We start from the raw sequence: 20,145 nt of genomic DNA, 5'->3' as shown, positions 1-20,145 counted from the left end.
TTCTCATTACAGTTTTCTGCTAAATTTTTCGAAAGATAACACGCGCACTTATATAAATATAAAATATAACGATATAATCTATTAAAAAAGTGCAGTTCATTATTCATGACAAAACCACGACAGTGCGAAATGCGATGCGGTGTCGCGCGAACATTAGCAGGGCCTCTTTTAGAAAAGTACCCAAATTGCAAGTATACTCTGAGTCTCGATATGCATGATGTCATAGTCATAACTCACGTTGATGTTATGTCAGCCGGGTATCATTGGCGATATAAGTTTTTGTGCATTAATATTCGGACATATTTATAGCCTATAAATAAAATGTGAGTTTTAGTGTTTCGACAGTAAGTGTGAAATTAACGTAAGGTTACATCATGAAACCTCTTACCGGTTTCTTGGTTCAGAGACGAATATCCACTTTTCTTGCCTTCCGATTGGACAAGTCGTTGATGACATCTTCGTAGTCTAATCTGGATGCAATGTCTTTTTCAATAGATATTATCGCCAGACCGCAAAGCCCGTCTTGAGACATGGATGATCTATACTGGAGAATACAACTTGAAAGATCCGCTAGAAAAGGACACGCGGACCTCAAAAGCGGGGACTGGGGCGGTCGCCCACTACCCACCCCCAAACGCCGCTCTTGTGTCTGGTATATTAGCAGTACTGTACCTGGTGCGTTACCGGTAGCTGCATGGGCTCATTGACAGCAGCAAGTCTTCGCTATAGATGAAGAGCACCAGCCACGCACTTGGGATTCACAATGTAGGTAGTGCAGAAAGTAACAGCCAAATTAGAAAACCTTCACAAATACCGCAAAGTGTCATATAAAAATAACTACTGACAGCCTAGCAATAGAAAACAGATGAAACGATTTAACAAGACCTAAAGACAAAACATAGGCACTAAACATGGAGACATGTACTGAGAGGTCTGCTACGGTGCAGCGAGCGACTAAGAGGTATCCCCAACGAAGAAGGCATATGATTTAATAACGAACCAGCTGTTATCTGCATATCTAAAAGCTGTTGTCTGAATGGCTCATTATTTTTCTAATACGTGCAGGGCTGAGGGCACGGGGAATTACAACGTACTACCAGCAATATCTAGCCGGTACATTTCTATCTCCGGCACCAGCTCAGGCTCCTTCCCTACTAGAGAGGTAATATTCCAAGTTCCCAAAGCTAGTCTTCATTGTCAGAGTCTAGTCCGTATAGGTGTTCCCTGCCTATGCCTGTGACTAAACTGGCATTGCACCCGAACCTCACCCATTTGTCCTGCTTGTAGTAGCACACAAGAGGGATCCACATTGTGTCTTAACGGCTGAGCATGTCCGGATTATGCGATAGGTGGAGAAGACTCCATTTGACCTGCGTACGGTCAGAATTACAAAATAAAGATGGATAAAAAAACGAACAGAAAGCTAAATGCCCTTAGTGTGCGTAATTGTGCCTGTGTGCGTATTGTATGAAGTTGTTTCTAGTCCTAAATTTTGGATTAGACTCTTCGTTTATGCTAGAATACCGAATGGAATGGTTGGTCTTGTATTACAATAAACAAAAAAAAGGCGTATACATGTACACTGTTGTTATGTGTATTTCATATTGTGTCCGTTTTTGCCGTACAGTACAATACAATGGAAAACTAAATTACAAGGAGAGAAAAAAAATTTAGAAATCACCAACGTTGTTCACCGTGTGCGTATTGTAGAAGGCTGTTTCTAGTCCTAAATTTTGGATTCGATTTTTCTTCGTTATGCTGGGATACCGAATGGAATGGTTGATCTTGTATTACAATAAACATAAAAAGGGCGTATAATTGTACACTGTTGATATATGTATTTCATATCGTGTCCGTTTTTGCCATACAGTACAATGAAAAATAACTTCCAAGGAAACAGAATTTTTAGAAATCACCAACGTTGTTCACCACATTAATATATAATCTAACTTGATTAAAATCTTTTAAAATGACAGTTGCTTGTGAGCACTAAAACGAGCAGGTTGAAACCAAATAGACCACCAGAACACCCAGCGCCTCCCTCAAAAGGAAAGAAGAGTATGGATAATATATTCAATTATCGTGATACACAAACTGTTCATTGGCTGTCACTCGTGGTAGGGCGGGGCTTAGGGGAAGTGTTGCTAACATGTGCGGATGATGATTGCCTTGCCGAGCCGAAGTCTTGAGCGCCCTACGTTTTGTGTTTGCTCTTCTCTGCAGGAATTGCACTAAATGTAAGTGAATGTTCACGTTGTTTAATTCAAACCTGTTTGAGGAATTAAAGAACAGTCACGTTGGGATCCATACAGTTTTGTCTGCCAATGTATTAATGAATACGCGCACAGACTACAGAACAAACAAGCTTTGTTTGGTAAATTGCATGGAGTTGGAAAGTCAGACCCAGTTTCCGAACTCGTAGGCCAGTGTGTCCGTATCCCAGTAGAGTCATTGGTCTTAGGCTGTTTATCGAGAATTAAAAAAGAGTTAAATTTGCCACAGAGACAAATGAAGTGCATCAGTGTAATGTGAATGGACAGCTTGTTAGCTAGCTAGCAGGTGCCTTCAACAAGAAACAGAAGGGCAGTTTAGGTGCAAACCTGTGCTGTCAGGCGCAACGTTATTTTTTGTCAAAATGTAACGTCGCCTCAAACTAAAATATGATCAAAGTCACTCAGACTATCAAATAAATTATGTGCAGCTTTTTAGGGAGCTCTGATAAAAGAATAAGAAAGGCTGCCGACTCTTAAGTATTGGCTGCCTTTCAGTTACGGTTAAACGGGATGCAGTGTGAATTTATCATTCCATAGGAATAAGTAAATAATTAAAAAAATAAATGGGTAAACTGAATTACCGTATGCTAGTCATTTTAATTTTCGTGTACATCTGAGACTGTGCTCGTGCAATGTTGTGTTCTGCATTGTATTTTTTTTCTGTTTAATTTTGCTGTATGTTTAACTTTACATCAACAGTGCTCTCCGGTAAGGATCGCGGCTATTCACCGGTGATGATTTTTATATTTTAAATTTATCGTAATCATTTTATAGAAATTGTTTATACTAAACGAGAGTTAGTCGATTGGACTGATCTTTAGTCATGCATCGTAACCACAGATAACGTAGAAAATGATAACGGGCAAAGGAGTAAACTCTGAGGTCTTCTTTACTTAGTTGAGAACAGTGCCCCTTTGTTTTTTTATTCCATCTGTGGTTCCCAGGAGCTTAATTACATGGTTTAAGTAGATTAAATGGATACAGTCAAGCATTTTGAGACCCAACCCCCTCATCTGCCCAGTGCCTTTACCAAAAGATAATTGGATCCACAGCTAGCAAAGCAGAAGAAAATATTCACATTTCTTTACGTGGGCACCCAAAAATAAAAAAGCTTTGAATGGAGTAAATTTGAGAGCACGGAGGAGCCGAATCCCAAAACAGGGTCTTGAATCAGGGCGAGCAAATGTGCGCCACTGTGGTTAAATGCTTTTAACTGTAGTTAAATCAACAACTAGTCGAAGTCCCTTATTTTACTGCAAAATTAATTTTTTTTTTTACCTTTACTGGTGTTGATAAGAACCTTGCAGATAACTTTTTGCATTTCTCAGGAGTGCCCAAATAGTTATGTATTGAGTTTGATATTTTTATTTTGCGATCAAGTAATTATAATTACTTGGCTTGGTTTTGGCTATATTATTCATTTACTAGCTGGTTTGGATTATACTACAGCTAGATGATGCTATATAATGTTATATAGTGTGCTTGGCTGTTAAAGTGAAATGTGCTTTATAAGAATAAATTGAAATAAGTTAATAAAGAGGAAGTTAAATATGTTGTCTTGGCTGAAGTGTATTGTACCCAATGCAGTAGTCTCCTGTGCTGCTGTACTTAGAATGTCCAGACCCGTCTAGAGTTAAGAGTTTTCTCACATATTCTAAGACAAATGTTATCTAGCTGCTGTTTATTTCCTAAATAAGAGACATTATAAGGGCCCTTTAAAAAGTAATCTGACTCGATGGTTAGTCATCTGAAAACAAAACTAAGCTTCAGTACACCATAATTGAGTTTTTCCACCTCACTTTTCATTCCTTTTCTCAACGCAAGCTTTCTATTATAGGGTCTTTGGTGTGAATGAGCTTAGCATAATGGTATTGAGTGCAAGGTCAACATTGTTTTAAATGTTCTAAGTACACTATTATTTAGTATTTATGGGGTGTGGCATCAGCTATTCATGTTAACCAGTTTGGTAATCTCATTTTGACTAATTCCTTTGAATGAGTTTGACTGTTCAATTTCTTTCTAGATAAAATCCTACTTTTGTATTTTTTTTCTTTTCTTCTCCTTATTATAGAAATATACTGTATAAGTGCCTATGCTTTAAACTGTGGCATATTTCTCAAGATAGACGGACAATCAGTCTATCAAGTATACAGTATATATTTTTAAACCTACATTCTTTCCGATTGTCACACACAGACTGAACAAGCAGAATAAGTTGCATCATTGTCAGTATGAGGTTTTTCTATTTGAAATAAAGAAGTAGTGGTCTTGACACATACGTCAATTAGTGAAAAGGGAACAGAGGTTTCTATTTAAAAATTAATGCAAATTTAATCAGTACCAGATATTCTGACGTTAGGAAATATGTACAAGGTGTTCATTCATTTAGTCTTGGATTTTATGAACCCAAAGACAACAACCAATGCTGTACAAGTGAAGAGGTTAAAATTAAAATGAAAGAGTTGGCAATGTTTTTAAAACATGAGCTATCAGCATCAGCGCTTGTAGCCTTTGGGTTGCTGAGGACCATGACTGAGAAACCAAACTTTAAAGTGTTATGTACTAGTTTAATTACAACTACATTTTAAGTGTAGTGGATGAGCATTCTAAAATGATGAAGAAAAGCTGTGCAGTAATGTTAAAGATGAGCAGAAGGAGGAGAGACCACTGAGTATAAAGACTTCACGGGTATTTTGTAACATTTCTGTGTATAATATAGAAGCATATTCCTTAAATTTCTTCATTCATCCCACTATATCCTAGCTGCAGGGTAACGGGGGGGTCTGCTGGAGCCAAGCCTAGCCAACAAAGGGCACAAGGCAGGAAACAAATCCCGGGCAGGGCGCCAGCCCACCGCAGGGTGCACACACACACACTAGGGACAAGTTAGAATTGACAATGCACCTAACCTGCATGTCTTTGGACTGTGGGAGGAAACCAGAGTACCCGGAGGAAACCCACGCAGACACGGGGAGAACATGCAAACTCCACGCAGGGAGGACTCGGGAAGTGAACCCAGGTCTCCTAACTGCGAGGCAGCAGAGCTATCCACTGCACCACCATGCCCCCCTTAAATTTCTTACTGCACAGTAAATTCATCAATGGTAAATTAACTCTAGAAGGGTTAAAGGATGTTTCCATCTATACTGTACACTTAAGTGTTAATGTAACGCCACTGATTTGCTATGTGATGTCAATGCAGTGGTGAGTACATTTGCTCTCCAGCTCTGGGAACATTCTTTTACTTTTTGGCCTTAATATATGTATGAAGTTAATGTTCTATTTTTTGGGCGTTCATATATATGGGAATATACATTATAGTTTACTTTTTTTTTTTCCTTCCACGTCCTACATGTTAGTTTAAATGTCATCTTCTATATTTTAAATAGCTGACATAGGTTTAATTTACTGCAGCTCAATGCAGTTAACTCGATAAACTGGCCAGGAAGGTTGGCTCTGTTGTGGTGGAGATTTAAGTGCCTTTCACATACATTGATGAATCAATTATAATACATGCTAGATTTCAGTTTACTATTTTTAATCAAATGATCTGACCAAACATCAGCTTCTTTCTACTGGAAATGCATGTGCAGTTGGCAAAATTGTTTACTGCATTTATATTCAAAATCAGTATATTATTTGATCCTATTTTTTTTTCCCCCCTCCTATGCTTTACATGGAGTTTACTGCACAGACTGACCAAGAAGTATTTTCATTTTTGTCTATGAAATAATACAAATACAAATATAAAATTGATTTATACCTACTGTTAATACAAATTGAACATTATAGTTGTACCTTTTGCTGAAGGAGTTTCTAATTAAGTTGATTTAAAAACAACAAAATATTTGGTGCAGATAAAGGATAAAAAAGAAGGGACATCTTAAAATATTGGGCAAAAAAAGACCTGTGCGGCTTAGCTGAAATGATGCAGGTTAATAAAAGAATATCTGTAAAAGCCTCAAGCACTCCATCTGACACACACAAGCACACTTTAACATGCCATTTTGAGGACAGCTTAATCCCACTATTACAGCATTTAAGGCAAACCCAGAGATACTTTTAATTTGTATTGTAACTTGAAATAAGTTAAACTTTATAAACATGCCCTTTCCATACACGCAGTCTGTTTAATACATTACCTCATTGCACTTTGAAATGAAAAGAAAATAAATGTATGGAAGAATAAAACACTTTAACAATGAAGTGAAGTGCATAGTGGCGAAGATTGTAATATTAGTACACACTCTGTTAATTAAGATTAAGGTCACCAAATAACCTATATGGACTATCTTTAGGTCTTACAGAATAACATGAATCTCGCAGCAGATTTTTTTTCACAGTGTTATAATTTGCATGTTAACCAGAAGTTTATTACTGCATACTATCTTTGGCGGCACTAGACCAGTTGACACCACCACAATCCCTTGTCAGTCCACCAAAATTCAATCTTTTTTTTTCTTCTCTCTTTAATAATAATTTCCAACAGAAAGGAAGTCTAGTCTATGGCAAGCAGCAAAGTAGATGAAAATGATTCAACTTTAAATGTTATCATCCAGCTTTGGAAGGAAAAGCATATGATTTTAGGATCTCTCTTTACTCCATGTTAAACTTTTTTTAATTCTGCTTTTGTTTTTTCTGCAGTAACGTCTAGACACATATAGCCATAAAGAGCTAGATAGTTTTGACTTCTGTTGCTATTTTGTCATATTTATAGCTTTTTCTGTTTGATAATATTTTGTAACCTTATTTGCTCTTTAGGTGTCCTGTGGAGCTAAAGTAAAGATGGATAACTTTCAGTGTAACTGCCAAGAATTATTCAACCTCCTGTGTGAGACGAATCTTAATTCTGAAAATTATTTCTGTGAATAGCAGTTGGCTTAGCTTAGTACAGCTGAAGTTGTAAAAATACAGAATATGTTTTATGCATTTACACCACGGTGTTGACAGTATTTTTAAAATTTTGTATTTTACATTTTAGTTAAATGCATTTTTTAACAATGTGTGGCAAGATTTTATATCTCAACTCTTATTACTGTAACTACAGCACATATCTGCTGGTGAAGCATTTCCACAGTGTATGAGTGGCAGAAGTTGGAAATTCTAGAATGAATCAAAAACCCTAAAATGTTAAACTTTTTTAAAGGGGCAAAACCACATTCGTAATCATGGGTAAACCTGAAATTTAAGATTTTATTATTACAAACTGGAGTGAGGATTTGGGATTCCTTTAACTTGATTGAAGGTACAGATGAATGAAGATATCTGACATTCCTTTCCATTAAATAAGATAAAAGATGTCATGTCACAAACAGACACATCAGCAGCAACACTCGGAATTTAATTGACTTTACCAAGAATTTGATGAAAATGACAAAATACTGTACATAAATATAAATTTCAGAGAGGCCAGTCATAGAGAACGCTTTCTAAATGCTCCAGAATGGTTTCAGGCAGTTATAGATCATGGCAGATGTCAGCCCCAGAGAGCATCACTGCTGGATTTGTGTCCTACCCAAATGTAGCTCTTGTAGTCCAGTCATTAATTTCATCCATTTCCTAAGCCTCTTTTCCAGCTGGGTGTAAACAACAATAACAAACAAAAAAAAAATACCTTGGAAATTCAGGTATATTGTGCACCTTTAAGTGAGGACCCATGTACTTTAAAAGTGTTCCTGTTAATCACTAAGAATGAAGATAAACTAATAGGGCACAAATATGTGTATTTATCAATGAACTTTCAGAGGTTAGGGTGCAGCACAAGTCAAGTCCAGTTTAGTGTCATGTGTACATAGTACAATGTAATTGTTAACTGCAAATCTTCTCTGAACATTTGACAAACACACAATAAAGAATAATTTCAATAATAAAATGATGCATGACATGTAATATACATACTGTATACTTTCAAGTTTTATATATATGTTGTGGACTCTAGAGGCACTGTTGCCCCGTTAAACCCACCAGACAGACGTCCAAGACACACTTATAAAGAAGAATTTTAATGTTTTCTTCAATAAAGAGAACAAAGCACCTTACAATCCACAATTCCCAATTCCAATAATCAATAATGAACAATAAACACAATCCACCACTCCCAGCAGCTCTGTTACACTCCCTCCCAACTTCGGCTCGGCTTGCTGGGTCTTGACCAGTCCTTTAAATAGTCCATGACCTGAAAGCACTCCATCTCTTCTTCCAGGTCAATTCCATATCCTCATTTCTCAAATAGCCTGTTTGTACTGTGGGCTTTCATCCTCGTGACTCTGAAGTACTTCCGGGTTGTAGTAGTAATATAAATCCCCAGGTGCTTTGTGAGCTCCCCCTGATGGCACCCACGTCCCCCAACAGGGCTGAGGAAACGGACTCTATTTCCCAGGATGCCCTGAAGGAATCCGGGGAACCGTTTCTGTCCAGGGGAGCTGCCACCTAGCGTCCCGGTGGAGGCAGCATCCAGAAAAACCTGCCTTCTTCCATTCTTCTTGCTCTGGGATGTCACGGCCAGGTTGAACAGCCAGCCATCTATCACAATGTGCATTGTTTTGTTTATATTACAGTATTTGTTGTTATGATTAACTGTTCAGCAACTTTATGACTTGTGGATTTGATTTGTCCTTGAACCTACTGGTGCAAGTGCCAATGGCCAGGTATCCTTTGCCAGAGAAGAGAAGTGAGAAACGTGTCTGTGCAGGATGGCTGAGGTATTTTATAATACTGTTTGCCTTTGTAAGACTGTGAGTGTTATACTGTATATGCCCTGAATAGAAGGTACCTCTGAGGTTTTAATATTCTGAGCTGCCTATACCGCCCTCTACAGTGCTTAAAGTTCTTGACCCAAGCATGTGTTGTATCAGGGTGTTATGTAGCCAGTAAGAATATACACCTGCACCTGTAGAAGTTTGTGAGAACAGATGAAGAAATGGCAGCTGTCTTCAAACATCTGGGGCAGAAGAAAATAACTGAGGAGAGACAGTCCTTTATTTTTATCTGCACAGGGATAATTGTTCTTAAGAAGCAGACAGGAGCCATACCTTCTGAAGAAATCTAGAAACCACTTCTTTAAATAATGCCATGAGGCACACTTGAGATGTGAGAGGAAACTGGAGACTTTGGAATAAACCAGCATGAAAACGAGCTTTGCATGCAAACTCCACACAGCAGGGAGTCAGTCTGGTACCTATCCTATTATGTTATGGGATAATTTGTTCCCATTTAAGTTTTGTTGTCTCTTTTACAATTTTTGTTTTCTTCTGCTTTATTGTGGGACTGTGGAGAACTCTAATGTCGGGGATTATTATGCAAGTTGTTTTTATTTACAATGTAGTTATGCTGCCCAATAGGTACTACACACCTCCTCACAGATTCAATGTTGGGTGCAAGATTCTGGATCCAGCAGTCAAACATCTTCTGCTTAAGTTCTTATGTGTGCATGCCTTTTGTTTTTTAATGCACAACAGCCAAGTCTAGATTTTGGTGGTGGTAAACCTTCTGATTTTTGACTTATACAAGTTAAACTTTCCTTTGTATGAAAATGTGCTATATACATAAATGTTGTTGTTGGTTTTGCGATAGTATGTCTTCATAACAAACCATGGGCTGTTTGCCTTTTGGATACATTCATGGTTTTAATGATAGTTTTTCTGACTTTTGTTAATAAACACATGCTACAGTTTCCTGAACAAATGTTATCTTTCCGGTACTGGTTACCCTGCTCTTGTGGGTGGCAACTTTTCCTCTTGACAGCAAGCTGTTTAAGGGGGATGCCTGGAAAATGAAAGCAGGTGGAAATTGCCTATGCATCAGCCTAGCAAACTACCATAGATAAAGCAACTAACACAACATAATGTAAGTGCAGAGTGAGTATCAGAAACTGTATCATAGGGCTAGCACCCTTGCTGTGAGTTGTTCCTAGGTAAGGTTTAAGGTTTGTTTATTTATTTAGTCATTTTTACACAAGAAAACATGAAATTTGCTTTCTCAGTTGCATCTAATAACAGACAGAATGAAATAAAACAGACAAATAGAAACAAGAAAGGTTAAGGTGAAGCAGTTAGATAATACATATTTACAACCAAAAAAAAGTTACAGGATATATATAAAAAACTTAATCATTATCTCTGATATTTCGTATTGAAAAGTCGTATGGCACTAGGAAGAAAGGAGTTTGTGGAGCGATTTGTGTGCGTTTTCAATGCAACTATCCTTCCTGATTTACTGAACTTTAGTTCTACATGTAATGGATGACTGTCATCAGTTGAGGTGATTTCCAGTTTCTTTAACACCCTCTGACACAAACTAGTCAAATTATCTACCTCAGCCCCAATAACTTTAGCTGCATACTTCATAATCTGCTGGAGCTTTTTTTGGGTCTTGTTTTGTCAGACTATTAAACCAGGCAATGAAACTGAAAGTGATCACAGACTATAATAATTGCTTCATCCCAGCATTGAAAGTAATACCCCCAAAGACACAATTTTTCCTGATAAAATTCAAGGGCAGGGCTGAAAACTGCACCTAGAATTAGACGTAAAATTAGTAATAATTTAATAGGTATGACTGTCATTATCTTAATAAGTTTCAACTTTGATGCTAATTTTTGTCTAATGTTTTAATTAATTTAAAATTTCTAATTTTGCAGCTTCTCTAAAGTAAGCCTTTGTGTGCCAACACTGTTAAGTGCTGTCATTTGCTGTAGTTGTTGTATCACCGGCAACTGCAAAACCTGCTACTGCTCTAGAGAAGTGAGCAAAGGGAGATCTGGGTCTGAGACAAAACAAAACCAATTTATTGTACATCTGAAACAATTTAATTGGACAGTATTAAAAGCAAATATGCTTTCAAAGGACAGACACCTGGCACGTGTGTCACTTTTCTTAAATTCCATAGCATTTTAGAATCTGTGGTATCAAACATTATTGGTAATGAATTATGAATCGCATTCTATTTGTTCTTTCCAAAGATACACAATGAATATATTTGGATTTTTAAAAATTTCCTTAATGTAGCTCTCTCCAGTTCCTTTTACCCAAAATAGACTCCAACAAACAAAATAAGGCCTAGGCATTTCTCTTATAGTTATTCGTACTAAAGCAGGGTAATAAAATTTAAACAAAATCCACAGCAAGACTTATAATTAATACAGTATTCAAATCAAATTAAAGGAATAATGCAACACACAAGGCCTTTTAGCTATCTGTGTAAAAGCAGGATAATCTATATATCTTGAGTGTAGAAGAAGAAAATACTAAAAAGGCAAAGGACAAAATAAATGGCTTATCTTCTGCAAAAGGGACTCAATTGAGAGGCAGTATACATTAATCTGTTCATGTGCATATCATCATAATTATTCAAATTAAAAACCCCCGGAATTCACCTTTTATTGCATTTTGTTTTGGCCTATCATTTCTTGACAGATATTTTAGAAGGTTAAAATAAATTGCATAGTCCAGTGCATTTCAGCAGTCTTCCTAGGTGGTGTTGAGCATCTTTGTTTTTGGAGCACAATTTCTCATGTTAGCTCTGTACAGCAAAATTTAAACTTTGTCTACTAAGAATATTAATGATAGCTTGATGCAAAAAAGGGCAATAAGCACATCATCAAAGAGTAAAATATATGAACAAAACTTGTATATACATATATACTTATTGTTTATATAAATATGGGTTTGCTCATATATATAATTGACAGCATGTTGTGTAGTCTAGTGACCTATGGATATAACTTTCCCTGAAATTAGTGCTGTCAGTGCTACTGGTTCTGCACCATTTGTGAGAATAGAGGAGGGAGGAAAATAACTGTAGAATGGTTGTGGTCTTTAATGTTACTCTTTATGTTTCAAAGGGAGTGTGTATTACTGCATAAATGAACACGAGGGATCTGTGTAGCAGTAATATTCCAAACTGTCTTCATGATGTTTTCCTTTGCATTACTGAGCTAAGTGGTGTTGCTAATGAAGGATGCACACAATATTTCTCTTTCTCAGTCCAGCATTCTTCCAACACTCCTAAATCACTCTGGATGTAAACACAGACATAATTCATCTTAGGGCACCTATAGTTTCGGTGAAATTTTTAGACAACATAGCCCCTTCAGTTAAATATGTCTTACTGCTGGTTCATTGGTTTTCCTGTCTAAATGAAGTTGGTGCTGGGGAAAGTTACTCTGACATTTTTTAACTGGCTTTGTGTAGTTGCTTTTTGTCATTACATTTTTAATAAATAAATATATTAATGAACCAAAATTTTTTTATCAACATTCATTACCGATGCACATATTCAGACTATGTTATACCTGTATATGGCTGAATAAATGATTTATTTGTTGTATAACAATTTACCCATTTTATTTTAACATTTAGGTTTGTTTTGTAAACCTAATATATAATACAATAATGAGTGTTGTTTAACTATTAAGCTCCTGGTTTAAATAGCAAGTTTCTAAATTGACAGTGGAATTAATTCTGTGCTCTGTATTCATGAAAATTCTAATATCTGCAAATGCTAAACCTGCTGTTTTATTCATGAGACACTCTCATATCGTATTTTATGGTGATGAGCCTTTGAAAGTGTCCAGTGGAAGCCATAGGTCCAAGTTTCTTGTGCGGTCATTACCTGCAGTGGACTTGGTAAATGTGTGCTGCTTTATATTGTTCTGTCTTACATTCAGTTACATTTAACTTAAGTTGTTGTCCTTTTTGTTTGGTGGTATGCAAGGTGCTGGTTCAATTTTTATTCTTAGTTGTTTTTCTGTTTAATCTCCTTTTTTTCTCAAACTTTTCCTGTCTTTAAACCTATCTCTCATTTCTCTCACAACAGAAAACGCATTGCCTAAAATTTCCAGACAAATTGCCTGTTGCTTATGACATATTTTCATTATCTGGCAATGTTTATTTTTTACATTTTTTTTTTCCTTTCCTTATAGGCAGCTTGTAATTCCTCGGCTGATCAGTAGAGGCCACTGTTTATTGTAATTAAAAATTTCTTTTTGTCATGGGGACCATTTATAGTAAGAAATGAAGGGACACAGTTTCAGCTACAATCTTGGGCATAATGAGCAGATAAAGTGAGGGTAATCCATAAAAAAAAAAAAATCTGTACTCTATAAAGATAGTTAAAATGGGTGACTAGAATTTTTTTTTCTTTATTACATTGCTTTTTAGTATGGTGTAATTGTAATTTTATGATGCCCTGTACGCAAATGTTCCAGGAGTAGTTACCTTTTGATTAAAATGAACGTTCACTCTCCTGCAATACTTCTGTTCAGAAGGCCTGGCCCAATTTTTATGGTTTACAGAGAGGCAACCTTCCAGGAAGCATCCAGTGCTTGGCCATAATATACACTCATCTTTGGAAAGGAAAACCAGAGTACGGAGTAAATGCTTCACGGCCATAGGCACTATGTGCAAACTACAAATACAATGACTAGAAAAAAATTCAATTGCAGTCTTGTGAAACTGTAAAACAGCACTACTAACCGAGTGCTACTATTCCACCCATGTTTATTTGAAAACATCTTTATTTTTAGCCCTCTCTGTGCAACAAAGACAAGCTAAACAAGTATTTAATTACATTTTCATATGTTTCACTGCTATAGAGCAAATAATATCAAATAATAATTGTAATAATGATGTATACTTTGTGGTCTCTTGGTAATACAGGCGATAGGCATATACATAGTTTACTGTTGTATATACTATATTTTATTGCATTAATCCTGTTAAAAATGACTGCTGTTGTATTCCATAATCAGTGAATTTGAAATAACTTCGAATGCAACTACAGTGTTTGGATAATGAATAATGTACTAAAAATTGCAAGCAATTTAACAGCTTCCAAGGATACCAATATGTTTTATGAATGATGTAATGGCAGGAGCATTGTAATTATTAACAATATAAATTTAGTACACAGTACAGTATTGTGATTTTTAGTCCCTTTAATTGAATATATGGTTAAAATAGTTTTAAATCGGATTTTGTTAAACAATTTTTCCTATTAAAGGGTAGATTACACTGATAGTACTCATTCCGGTTTAATCTGTGGCTTGTTACCACTTTCATATCTGCATGACCTAATTAATATTATTTTAGATGTTTTCATAAATAACTATAGTACTACAGTCTTAAATTAAGTAAGTTATGTCTTACCAGATTTTCCAAGAAATCCAAGAGAATAAAATATCCTCTCAAAGATGATTTTTTTTCCCTACTTGCAATATTTCTTAAGTAATGTACACAAGGTTAATGATTCTACATTGTAAAAGGGTGCTTTTTAATTAAAACAGACCTTTGTGTCTCTGCTGTGATGAAAAGTGAAAAAGTGGGTGTTTTTGACAGTCATGGGTTTATTTTCCCTTTGTGGTTTATATGAAGTTGCAGCTGAGATGGACTTGATCAAAAAAGATTTCAGTGATAATTTTAAATAGTGATGTTATGCTGTCAGCATACATACAGAGATAAAAGCTACTTTTAACTTTTTAAAATCAGTACTTCATAAACCTGGTTAAGGTCTTGGAAACTCCTGAACTACCAGAAATAACAATTTGTCACAAAGCAAGTTGCTGTTTAAAAAAACCCTTTGATAAATTTTGTTTTTCTCTGTACTATATATAAATAAAACAGGATTAAAACTGGTAAAGTGCTACCTGCCAGGTTTAATTTCTGTCTGTTGCAATATAAACAAACGTGTTTTTCTTAAGCTATATTTAATGCACAATATAGTTAAATTTAACATGCACATGTAACTCTGAAGTTTAGTTCTGTGATCTACATTGTTCTCTACATAAAGTATGCTATAGTTACATGTTCTGTATGATTTTCTCCTTAGTAGCTTAGTCATTGCTACCTAAATCCACACATCATAACACCAGAGCCACTTTAACTAGTAATCATTGAGAATTAATCAACCACCTCCATAGTGCCAGTGCCGAAACACTCATCACCAATGTGCCTGAATGACTACCACCCTGTGGCACTCACGCCCATAGCTATGAAGTGCTTTGAGCGACTGGTACTGGCACACCTCAAGACATGCCTGCCCCCCACACTGGATCCTCACCAATTTGCCTACCGTAACAATAGGAGTACAGAGGATGCGGTATCCATAGCGCTTCACGGTGTACAACACCTGGACAATAAGAACACCTATGCAAGATTGCTGTCTGTTGACTTCAGCTCAGCATTTAATACAGTCATCACTTCCAAGTTGATCACTAAACTTGTAGATCTTGGTATCAATAATTCTATCTGTAATTGGATCATGGACTTCCTGACCAACAGACCCCAGCATGTCAGGTCTGGCCATAACTGCTCTACCACCATTACACTCAACACTGGCATTCCACAGGGCTGCGTGTTGAGCCCGTTCCTCTACTCCCTTTTCACTCATGACTGCAGGCCCATGTATGGATCCAATTCCATCATCAAGTTTGCAGACGATACCACGGTGATCGGTCTCATCAGTGATAACGATGAGTCTAATTACAGGGAGGAGGTAAAACACTTAGCTGCGTGGTGCGCTGAAAATAACCTGCTCCTGAATACCACCAAAACCAAGGAGCTCATTGTGGACTTCAGGAAGAAGAAGGGAGACACCCACCACCCCATTCACATCAATGGCATGGCTGTCGAACGGGTTTCCAGCTTTAAATTCCTGGGGATACATATCTCGGAGAACCTGTCATGGACAAACAACACCTCCAGCCTGGTCAAGAAGGCCCATCAGCGCCTCTTCTTCTTGAGGATGCTGAAGAAGAGCCAACTATCTGCTGTCATACTAGGCAACTTCTACCACTGTGCGATAGAAAGCATCCTGACTAACTGTATTACAGCCTGGTATGGGAATTGCTCTGTTGCTGACCGCAAGGCACTGCAGCGGGTGGTGAAAACCACACAACGCATCATAGGGACTCCACTTCCGGTCATTGAGGACGTTCACAAGAAGAGATGTTTACGCCGAGCTCGTTGCATTCTTAAGGACTCCTCTCATCCAGCCAACAAACTCTTCCAGCTCCTCTCCTCCAGAAGGCGCTACAGGAGCCTTCCAACTAAAACCAGCAGGTTTAGGAACAGATTCTTCCCCACAGCGGTCACACTTCTGAACTCAGTCCCCCGTTGAACCTTCACATCCACACACTTAATCCTCTACACTACTCCTCCTCCCTTCCTTGTACATATCTGTACATACCTGTGCACACACAGCACACCTGTACATTGTACATCATATATCATATATTGTACATCTGTATATATTACAATACTCATAGTATTACAGCACATACATATCACATCTGTATATTGTACATCTGTGTGTGTGTATATGTGTATATATGTGTATATATGTGTATATATGTGTGTGTGTATATATATATATATATATATATATATATATATATATATATATATATATATATATATATATATATATAATAGTACTTATAGTACATACAAATACATGTATAGGTATATAAATGTATATTGTAAAATATGTATATTTGCCATCCGCATTTAGAACATTTGTATATCTATTTATATATATATATATCTATATAATCTGTTCCCATCTTCACTGTGCTCTTAACTGTACATATCGTATTTAACTGTATATATCGCATTTAACTGTAAATATTGTATTTAACTGTACATAATATGCACATGCTATATTTATTGTACTTCTGCTCTTTGCACTTCTGATTAGATGCTAAACTGAATCTCGTTGCCCTGTATTTATACATGTGTAATGACAATAAAGTGAATCTAATCTAATATTTTCATTTCATTCTTTAAAGCTCATTTTATAACAAAACATTTCAAATAACGTTTATCCACAGGTGAGTTATTCCAGTATCTAACATTTTGTGTTGTGATGTTGTTTGCATTTGTGCATACTTTTCAGTATGGAAGGCAAATATTTCTGTATGTGTGGTGCAGGGGTAGAGCTGCTGTCTCGCAGTATGGCAACCAGGGTTCATGTCTGTGACCACCCTATGAGTAGTTTGCACGTTCTCCTCTGTGTGGGTTTCCTCTGGATGCTCAGGTTTTCACCAAAGACATGCTGATTAGGTGAACTGATGACCTAGTGTGTGATCCCCTGCATGCGACTGGCACTCTATCCAGTGGAGAGTTCCTACCTTGTGCCCTATGCTTGCTGGGACTGGCTGCAGCCCCCCATGTCCCTGCTCCGTAGAACGTGGGTTTAGAAAATAATATCCTCTAGTATGTTTCTCTCTATATAGTGAATGATTAACAAGACTGGTATAGCTAGCTTATTTAAATGTACAGAGTTAATACTATCTTTAGACTGATATTTCTTATGCATCTGCTTCAAAGCAATATGATAAACTGACAACATGAGTAGCCAGTGCAACAAGTTGGAAACTTGAATGAACACAGAAAAGCTAATTTCATTCTTCATGGAAATTCAATTTGAATGTCTTTTTTTTCTTCTTACAACTGTACATCTATTACATTAAGAATTGATACAAATCGTCTGCTTCCCGATTGGGGCTATGTACTACCAGAGCACGTTTTCTAGGAATAAGATATCACAACACTGCAGTTTATATTTTATGATGCATTAAAGTATTGCGCTTGATTCAAGCAGGTTTCAGGGCAGGAAGAGGTTCTAGAGACCACATAGTCAATCTCAGGATAATAACTGAGAAACCAAGAGAATTCAGCCAAACATTGAACCTTTTTGCTTTACAGTATTGATTATTCAGTGGCCTTTGATTGTCTTCACCGTAATCAAATATGGATCATTATGTGCAGTATGGGATTTCTAGCACATATTATTCATCTGATTAGCAAACTGTGGAAGAAGTAGGAGTCATGTATCAAATTTGGAACAGAAGTCAGTGACTGTAAATAGTAATTTTGTGATGTTCAAATTCTAGATTGATGGTTTGTTGAAAGCATATAGACTAAAAAGATGAGCTTTGCTAAATAACCTATTCTTATCAGACCCTTTCATAGTATTCCCTGCCATGATGCATTGTGACCTTAATTGTACCTGTTTTTCCTTCCAAAGTGCACAGTTGCACTTCCGTACTTTAAATATCTTTGCGGACACTTGTGTGGGAATGAAAAGTATACACCTAATAAAATGGCTTCTCAATTTAATCTAATAGAAGGTGGGCTGTTCAGCACTGTTTGAGTTTGTCAGAGCATCTTTCATTATGTCTACTGAATTCTTGTTTATCTCTTAACTGCAGCATCTGTTATTTTGAGTGCTTCATCATAGGTTGTATTCACATGGGGCACAATAAACTGTTACAATATACTACCCCTTGCTGTTTCCTCAGCTACATGTCAGTACCATGGGAATAATTTTAATTAAATAAGCCAAAGTATTATATGTTTGTGTGAGTTTACCATTCTGTTTGTTTTGCACTGTAATATCTACATCAGAAAGAACATATAAGTGTGCTTTTTATTTTCATGGCCAGTTTAATCTTTCTGTGTTAAATGTCTATTCTGATTTATCAGCCTTATCAGATGCACATCTATTTTTGTTGATAATGTGTTACATAAATATGGTGTAGTATCATTTAGGGTGCATAAAACTATTGGAATCACAATAAAAGTAGATTTCTCTGAAGCAAGAAAAGTAAATACCACACAAATAGAATTGTACTTAAACTACCCTTCATCCAATACTTGAATTGTTTGCTGATATTCAGCTTTTAGTTTGCTTTAAATTAGCCTGTACATGCATTTACATTTTGATTTATGATCTAAAGATGCTAATTATGCATTTAAAAATAATGAATAAACCATATTTTCAAAGGAACTGTTCAGGATCTTATTCGGACATATAATCCAACCTTCTTAGTCTGCCTGAAAAACAATCCTACATGCATGCATACATGTATATACTTGTTTGTATGTTATTTATTAAAAACCTTTCCAAGTGTGTGGTGTGTGCTGTATATGCACACTCAAATGTATTATATTTTGTTTAAACTGGCTTTCTTTCTGTGTTAAACAAAAGTTAGGGTTCATTAGTAAGCTTTACAGTGCTGTGATGGAAGGTTAACAGAAAAAAGATGTAGAGGACAGAAAGATATGGAAAAAGATGATCCGCTGTGGCAACTCCTAATGGGAGCAGCTGAAAGAAGAAGACAGTGCTGTGATGGAAGGTGCCTTTGAACATCTTGAGGAGATCAAAAGCCAGCTTAGGCAGCACTGAACATATGCAGGCTGCAGTGTGTCTGAAGTGTAAAGAGAGGTTTATTGAGGGGATACTGATTAGTTTGAAAATGTGTAAACGAAAATGACTTTTTATTCTTGTGTGAAATGATACAAGAATGACATGGTGAAGTAGCACTACTTGTGACCTAGGTTTAATTCCCTGTTCTTTCTGTGTCTGCAATGGTCTTGCATCTAGTGAGTTCAACTTCTCTTGTCACAGTGAGCATGTGTGTTGTTTTTGCTTTAACATTTTTTTGAATCAGTTGACATTTTTGGAACATTCCCCTATAGTTGTACACAAAGAGCAATGGACAGAACATAATTTACTTTTCAGAAAGCCTTTGATACAGTTGTGCTCTGAAGATAAAGTCTGAAACAAAAAGCTGGATTTTAATTGGGTTAAAGGACAAGAGACAAACTACAAATAACAAGAGGATGCAGTTAATTGTAGAGAAATACCAAGTGTTAAATGTAGGCAAAAGGGACATTCACACTGTCTTCAGGAAAAAAAACTCTGGATAAGATCTAGGAGTTAACGTTGGTGCCAGACTTTCATTATTCAGGGAATGTGGGAAAAATGATTTAAAAAGGAAGTGCATTATTATTAAGTTTCTTAGGTTCTGTAATGCACTGATGAATCCACATCTGATGTAAGGTGTACAGTTCTTGCCATGACTCTGCAA

General features: G+C 36.5%; 1 protein-coding gene across 11 annotated transcripts in view; it reads left to right on the top strand.

The window, feature by feature from the left end:
• Positions 1-2,152: 2,152 nt before the first annotated feature.
• LOC120527748 (prominin-1-A-like) overlaps positions 2,153-20,145 on the top strand; it is a 283,241-nt gene continuing 265,248 nt past the window's right edge. For all 11 annotated transcript variants that reach the window (XM_039751518.1, XM_039751516.1, XM_039751517.1 and 8 more), the window contains exon 1: positions 2,153-2,237. The gene's annotated coding sequence lies outside the window, so the exon portion shown is untranslated. The remainder of the gene's footprint in view (positions 2,238-20,145) is intronic.

The sequence above is a fragment of the Polypterus senegalus genome, chromosome 4 (assembly GCF_016835505.1).
Source record: "Polypterus senegalus isolate Bchr_013 chromosome 4, ASM1683550v1, whole genome shotgun sequence".
NCBI classification, from domain to species: Eukaryota; Metazoa; Chordata; class Cladistia; order Polypteriformes; family Polypteridae; genus Polypterus; species Polypterus senegalus.
This window is presented reverse-complemented; position numbering and strand designations above follow the sequence as displayed.